We start from the raw sequence: 7,515 nt of genomic DNA on the forward strand, positions 1-7,515 counted from the left end.
CTATATATAGAGGTGGACAAGACCCTGTAAGGCGAGCCGCCTGGCTTCCTGCACATGACGCAGAGGGGACAGCTGGGTGGAGGCCCCCTCCCAGAGCAGCCTTGACTCAGCCCCAGGGGCTCATGGGACGGGGGTGGGGTGTCTGGGCCTAGGAGAGCCTCGCTGCCTCATTTCTAAATGGAGCACACCGAGGCTCCATGGCAGTTAAGGCTGCATTCCTTGGTCAGGCAATACCCCTGAAGGAAGGGGATGACTCAAGCTCTGCCCCTCCGGTCCAGGGAGGAAGAAGCATTGGTATCCCTCTTCCAGGGTCTCCCTTCCTTCATGCCTTCTGGGCTTTTCTGTCTGGGTGCTTCCATCTTCTTCCCTGGAGTATATCTCACCCCAGCCACCCCTGGATTCAGTGTGCTTGGGTTTCCTGCTCAATGAACTTGGGAATGGCATTCACTCACTGGGGACCTTGGTGCCCTATCTTTAAAATGGGAGGACCTTTCTCCCTTTCTGCTCCAGATCTGAGACCCTCCTTAGACTGTGCAAGGAAGCAAGAAGGTCACCATCTTTCTGAAAGGCCTGTACAGGTCACATGGCTCTGTTGAGCCTCAGTCTCCCTTTCTACACAATGAGGCGTTGGAGGAGTTCGATTCTAAGGGCCACAATTACAGTTCTGCTGAGGCTCAGAAGCACTGAGGTTCTGTGTTCCTGGGAGTACACTATCACAGGGTTTTAACACTGTAAGGCGTCAGACACGCTAGAAAATTAATTTCCTAGGATTCAACTATTCTAGGTATATAAACTCCCAGGGTTTTAGCATTCTAGAGGAGTGACACTGTGGATTCTAGTGTTCAAAACGTTAATACTCTTAAGAGTTTAATGTTCCAAGACAGCTGTCTATGCTCACTGTCTTTGGTCCATACTAAGCTTGACCTGAGCCTACGTGGCCTTGGGGCTCTTGTACCCTGTCTACCATTTAGGGGGTCAGAGTAGACGCCAAGGATAGCCAGTCTTTATGCCCAGCCTTCTCTGACCTCCTTACCAACCTCCCCACCACCACACACACACACACACACACACACACACACACATCAGCCTCAGCCACCAAGATTAACTTGCTCCCAAAGTGCCAGAGGCTGCAGCTGTGGGTTAAATTTAGCCCCCAGGACACTGGTGTGAACTGTTATGGGGCATTCTCCCATCATTCCTCTGAGTCACTTGTTTATAACCTCAGGCTTGAGGGGCAGAGGGATTGGAGAGGGAACCTCAGGATAGGCCAGGGCTGAGTCACCTCCCATTTGGCGATCTCAGAGATGTCACCTCCTGTCCCTCCTGAGCAGCGCATTCAACGACCGTTTGCTCACCCCACCGGCAGGTCTTAGAGAGGCACAGCAGCCGGGCACGTCCTGGAGGTGGTCCTGTCCATCTTGCAGAAAGGGCAAAGTCTCACCCCAGGGCTCCCAGCGCGGTCCTGGGCTGCAGGGCATTTCCAACAAGCACCATCAGTGAAGAGACCAGGCTCTGCAAGGCTGAGCAACTTGGCCAAGTTGCTCCGCTGGCAAGTGGCCAGGCCAGGGCTCAAGGCAGATCTGCCCACCTCCAAAGGCTGTGGGAATCCCTCCCCACCAAACTGCCTCCCGCCAATTAACAACAACAACAACAACAAATTAGTGGTAGCTTCATTTTTCAAAGACCAGGACAGAAAGTACATACCAAACAATTAACTTATGTTTATCATATGACTCAATGACGTATTTTTAGATTATGATGAATCCCATAGTGCTCACTGCCTACCAGGCATTCCGCTAGCATATTTCTATGTGGCTCATTCATTCATCGAGAACCCACTGTGCACTCTTCTCAGTGTTGAGGATTCAACAGTGAACACATCAGGCAGGAATTCCTGTCTTTATGGAGCTTATGTGCAGCCAAAGTGGGCGGTTGGGGGGAGACAGTAACAAGCAGTTATACAGAATGTCAGATGATAACTGCTAAGTGACAAGTAGCAGAGAAGAGGTCATGGGAAGGGACAGGTGGCGGTGGTAATAATTTTAGTAGATAAGTCAGGGTCGACTCACTGAGAGGACTCCATTTGAGCACGTTCAAGCCATGGGATAGGAGGATTCCAGGCAGGGGTAATAGCTTGAGCAAAGGCCCTGAGGCAGGAGCACACCTGCCATGTTCCAGGAACAGGGAGGAAGCCAGTGAGGCTGAAGCAATGAATGAGGAGGTGAGTAGGAGGAGATAAGGGCAAAGGAGTAAGGTGGGGGCGTCAAGTAGGGCCATGTGGGCCAGTGTTCAGACTTTGGTTTTTCTCTTTGGTGAAATGGGAAGCCACTGTTTTGTTTTGTTTTGTTTTGTTTTTTTAAAGAGGACTTTTTTAAAAAAGTTTATTTATTTTTGAGAGAGAGACACACAGAGAGAGGGAGAGAGAGAGAATCCTAAGCAAGCTCCACACTGTCCACGAAGAGCCAATGCAGGGCTCGAACTAACCGCGAGATCATGACCTGAGCCAAAGTTGGGTGCTTAACCGACTAAGGCACCCAGGCGCCCCTATTTCTTAATGATAATTGTGGGAAATGCAAACTTACTCACAAGTGAAGAGTCTCCCATGCCAGTCTCCCATGTCCCCATCTCCCCACTTCAGCAACTATTGAGTCACCGACTTGTGGCCAATCCCATTTCATCTGCCCCAGCCACTCTGCGAGTCACTCAGGGAGAAGTCCGGGGATTGGACGCGAGTACAGGACAGAGTGGGACAAAGCACATGGCTTTCAGCTGAATCAGGGAGGATGTCATCTCACTTCATCCTTTGACTTTTTACTCATTTAGTCTTACCCCAAATTATGAGGTAGGAATTACCCGCCCCCCCCTTATAGAAGCTGAAATTTAAATGGCCAGCAAACAGGGATCAGTCTTATCATGTTTTTTTTTTATGCTTATTTATTTTTGAGAGAGAGAGAGAGAATGCAAGTGGGGGAGGGGGCAGAGAGAGAGGACAGAGAATCATCAAGCGGGCTCTGTGCTGACATCAGAGAGCCCGATGTGGGACTTGAACTCACAAACCATGAGATATGACCTGAGCCAAAGTTGGATGCTGAACCGACTGAGCCACCCAGGGCCCCCACCCCTCATGTTTTGTTTTTTTTTTAATGGCTTTGTTGAGGCATAAGTGACATACAATGAAATGCACATATTTAAAGTGTACAATTTGAGAAGTTTTTTTTAAGTTTATTTATTTTTGAGAGAGAGGGAGAGGGAGCCTGAGTGGGGGAGGGGCTGAGAGAGAGGGGAACAGAGAATCTAAAACAGGCTCAGCGCTGACAGCAATGAGCTTGAAGTGGGGCTCGAGCCCACGAACCGTGAGATCATGACCTGAGCCAAAGTCAGATGCGCAAAGGACTGAGCCAACAATTGGCAAGTTTTGATGTGCATATAGATACATCCACAAAACCAGCAGCCCAATCAAGTTAGAGAACAGATCTCCGTGTCCTTGTGCCCTTCTTTAATCCCTCCCTCATCTCTCCCCACAACACCCCCAGCCTGACAGTCACAGATCTGCTGTCACTATCATTCCTTTGCAGTTTCTAAAGTTTTATGGAAGCAGAATTATGTAGCATGTCCTCTCTCTCTCTCTCTTCTGACTTCTTTTACTCAGACAACTATTTTGGACTTCATCCAGTTTGTCTACTCATGTCCTGCCTTCATTAGGAATCTTAGCACATCGCAAGGGTTATTTAAGAAAAATGCCAAGTGAAAATTCTTTTTTTTTTTTTAGCCAAGTGACAATTCTTGAGAAAACGTACACTCATTTCACCAAGGTCAGAGAACAAACCCGTTGCAAATGTGCCAAGAAACCAAACAATGCCCGCCAGCCTCATCGTATGAGCAGGCCTCACCCAGATGTAGACTTGGGGCTGTACCTCGGCCGCCGAGTATTTGCTGGAATAGTCGTGCTGTATGACAAGGTACTTGTCACGCTCAGTAGTCTCCTCCCATCTCCTAAATGGTCTTTCTATGCGTGGGACAGTCACACATCTATAGTCCTTCCCCAAGGTAGAAGCCAGCACTTATTTTCTCAGCCTCACTGACCAGAAGGAAAAAAAAAAAAGATACCAGTAACTACGGGACCTCAAGGAGACAGTGGACAGTGAGGCCCTCCAGTTCACCAGTCCTTTCACACGTGCTGACTGCCATTGGGTTTTTTGGTGCTCCACTTTTTAAAAATTATTGAGAGGCGCCTGGGTGGCTCACTCGGTTGGGCATCCAACTCTTAATTTTGGCTCAGGTTGTGATCTCACGGTTCGTGGGTTCAAGACCTGTACTGGGCTCTTTGCTGACAGCACGGAGCCTGCTCGGGATCCTCTCTCTCAACCTCTCTCTGCCCCTCCCGAGCATGCTCTCTGCTGCGTGCTTTTTCTCTCTCCCCCCTCTCTCTCTCAACATAAATAAATAAACGTTAAAAAAAAAAGCTTACAAAAACCCACAGTGCCATTATTACACTAATTTTGTAATTATTGAAAAGATGACTTCTGGCTTAGACAATGTGGGACTCCTTTCTCCCTGCTCTTCCCCGTTAAGTACAATGATAAACCATGGAAATATGCAAGAGGCGATCAGAGAGTAACTCTGAAAAGTGAGAGAAGGATGATATACTCGCACCCAACAGAGGATGACCCGGGTAGGCTTACTCCCCTCGCAAATTGCACAGGAGTCCCACTGACACCAGACGAATGCAGCCCCGCCAGCAAGGGGAGTTCACCAGAAGCCCACCAACAACAAGCAGCCGGTGGAGGGCAGTGGAACACTCTCCTTCCACACCTGGCCTGAGACCCACATTCCCTGCCAAGGGACGCCGGGCGACCTGGCCTGGGGAAACTCGTTCTGCTCTCTCTGGCAGCAGCAGCAGGAACAGGTGGGAACCCCAGCAGCACCAGATAAACCAAGCTGGTGAAAACAACATGGCAACGCCTCTGAAAATTAAATTGTCATTGGAACCGCAGCCCACAGAAGTAGGCCAGCACCCGCATGCCAAACCTAAACAGGGCAACTGCCCGTTATAAAAAAAGAACCAAATAGAACCCAAAGTCTTCTGACACAAAGCCAAAATGTCCAGGATAAAATAAAAAAAAAAAAATCACCTGTCATAATAATAACCAGGAAAATCACTACTTGAATGTGGAAAGAATCAACTGATGTCAACACTGAGATTAATCAGACGTTAAAATTATCTGGCAAGGATTTTAAAGCTTTGTGAAATATTTCATTAAAATGCTTCAACAATCAATACAATTCTCTTGAAAATACATTTGAAAAAGAGAAAATCTCAGTCAAGAAATACAAGTTATATAGAAGAGCCAAATGGAAATCATAGACCTGAAAAATACGGAAATAAAATAGATATAAAACAGAAATAAAAACCCGCTGGATGGCCTCAATAGAAGGGAGATGACAGAGGATAAAATCAGTGTGCTTGAGGGTAGATGAGTAGGATTTACCTAATCGGAAGAACAAAAAGAGAGCAGAGTGAAAAAAAAAAATAATAATGTCATCTTGGGCCCATGAGACAATAACAAAAGATCCAACATTTGTATCATGATCGTCCCAGAAAGAGTAGCGAAAGAGAGAGGGTTACTGAAATAGTAACTGAAGTAAGGATGGCTAAAAACGTCCAAAACTTGGTGAAAGACACAAACCTGCAAATTCAAAAAACCGAGCAAACCTCAAACAGGGATAAACCCAAAGAAACCCATGCCAAGACACATCATAATTAAACTTCTTAAAACTAAAGACAAAGAAAAAAAAATCTTGAAAGCAGCCAGAAAGAAAAAACACATTACCTATAGGGGACACTAATTCAAAGGAGGGTGGGTTTCTCATCAGATACCATGGGGCCAAAAGAAAGTGTCACATTTTTCAAGAGCTGAAAGGATGGTCAGAGGTAAATTCTATATCCAGTGAAACTATCAGGAACGAAAGGTAAATAACTCCAGGGAATCTACAAAAAAAAAAAAAACTTCAGGAGCTAATAAATGAGCTCAGCTATGCTGGAGGATATAAAATCAACACACCCAAATTAATTGCACTTCTGTCTACTGACAATGAACACATAGAAATAAAATTTAAAACTTAATACTATTTATAATCAGTCCAAAGAAATTGAATATTCTTTTTTTAGGTTAATTCATTTTCAGAAAGAGAGAGAGAGAAAACAAGTGGGGAGGGGCACAGAGAGAGAAAGAGAGACAGAATCCCAAGCAGCCTCTGCACCATCAGTGCAGGGCCCAGTGTGGGGCTCGAACCCATGAACTGTGAGATCATGACCTGAACTGAGATCAAGAGTCAGATGCTTAAATGACTGAGCCACCCAGGTGCCCCAGAAATTGAATATTCTTAACAAAACATGTACAGGATCTATGCTGCAAATTACAAAATGCTGATGAAAGAAATCCTAGAAGACCTACATAAATGGAAAAACATACTATGTTCATAAACTGGAAGGCTCAGCACAGTAAAGATGTCAGTTCTCCCCAAATTGAACTAAAGATTTAATTCAATGCCTATCAAAATCCTAGAAACATTTTTAATGGGCATAGATAAGCTTATTATAAAATGTATATGGTAAGGCACAAGCCCTAGAATAGTTAAAACCATCTGGACAAGGAAGAATAAAGGGGGAGGAATCATTCTACCTGACGTTAAGGCTTCCCGTTGAGCTCTAGTAATCAGGATTGTGTGGCAAAGAGTCAGACACACAGATCAATGGAACACAATAAAGGATCCAGAAATAGATCCAAATGTGCTCAACTGATTTTTGACAAGGGTCAAAAACAAGTCAATGGAGGACAGAGACTTTTCAACAAATGGTTCTGGAACAATCAGACATCCATAGGCCAAGAAAAAAAAAAAAAAAGAACTTCAACCTACATCTCATACCTTATACAAAAATGAACTCAAAGTGAACTTAAATGTAAAACATCTAAGATAATCTTGATAAAGAAGAACAAAGTTGGAGGTCTCACACAGTTTTATTCCAAAACTTACTACAAACCTACAGTAATCAAAACCGTGTGGTCCTGGCATAAAGACAGACATATAGACTACTGGAACAGCATAGAAAGCCCAGAAATAAACTCTCACATATATGTCAAATGACTTGTGACAAGAGTACCAAAACCACTCGATGAGGAAAGGACAGTCTTCTCAACAAACAGTGTTCAGAGAACTGGATACCCACATCCAAAAGAATGAAGCTAGACATTTATCTCACACCATATAAAAAATAAACTCAAAATATAAGAGTGAAAACCAGAAAGCTTTTAGAAGAAAAGATGGGGTGAAAGCTTCATGATACCGGAACTGACAATTACTTGGATATGACACCAAAAGCACAGGCAACAAAAGAAAAAACAGCTTGGACTACATCAAAACTTAAAACTTCTGTATATCAAAGGACACAACTGACAGAAAAGGCAGCCCCTGGGATAGTAGAAGATATTTGCAAATCATATAAAGGGTTACTGT

This window comes from Prionailurus bengalensis, chromosome C2 (genome assembly GCF_016509475.1).
Source record: "Prionailurus bengalensis isolate Pbe53 chromosome C2, Fcat_Pben_1.1_paternal_pri, whole genome shotgun sequence".
Taxonomy (NCBI): Eukaryota; Metazoa; Chordata; class Mammalia; order Carnivora; family Felidae; genus Prionailurus; species Prionailurus bengalensis.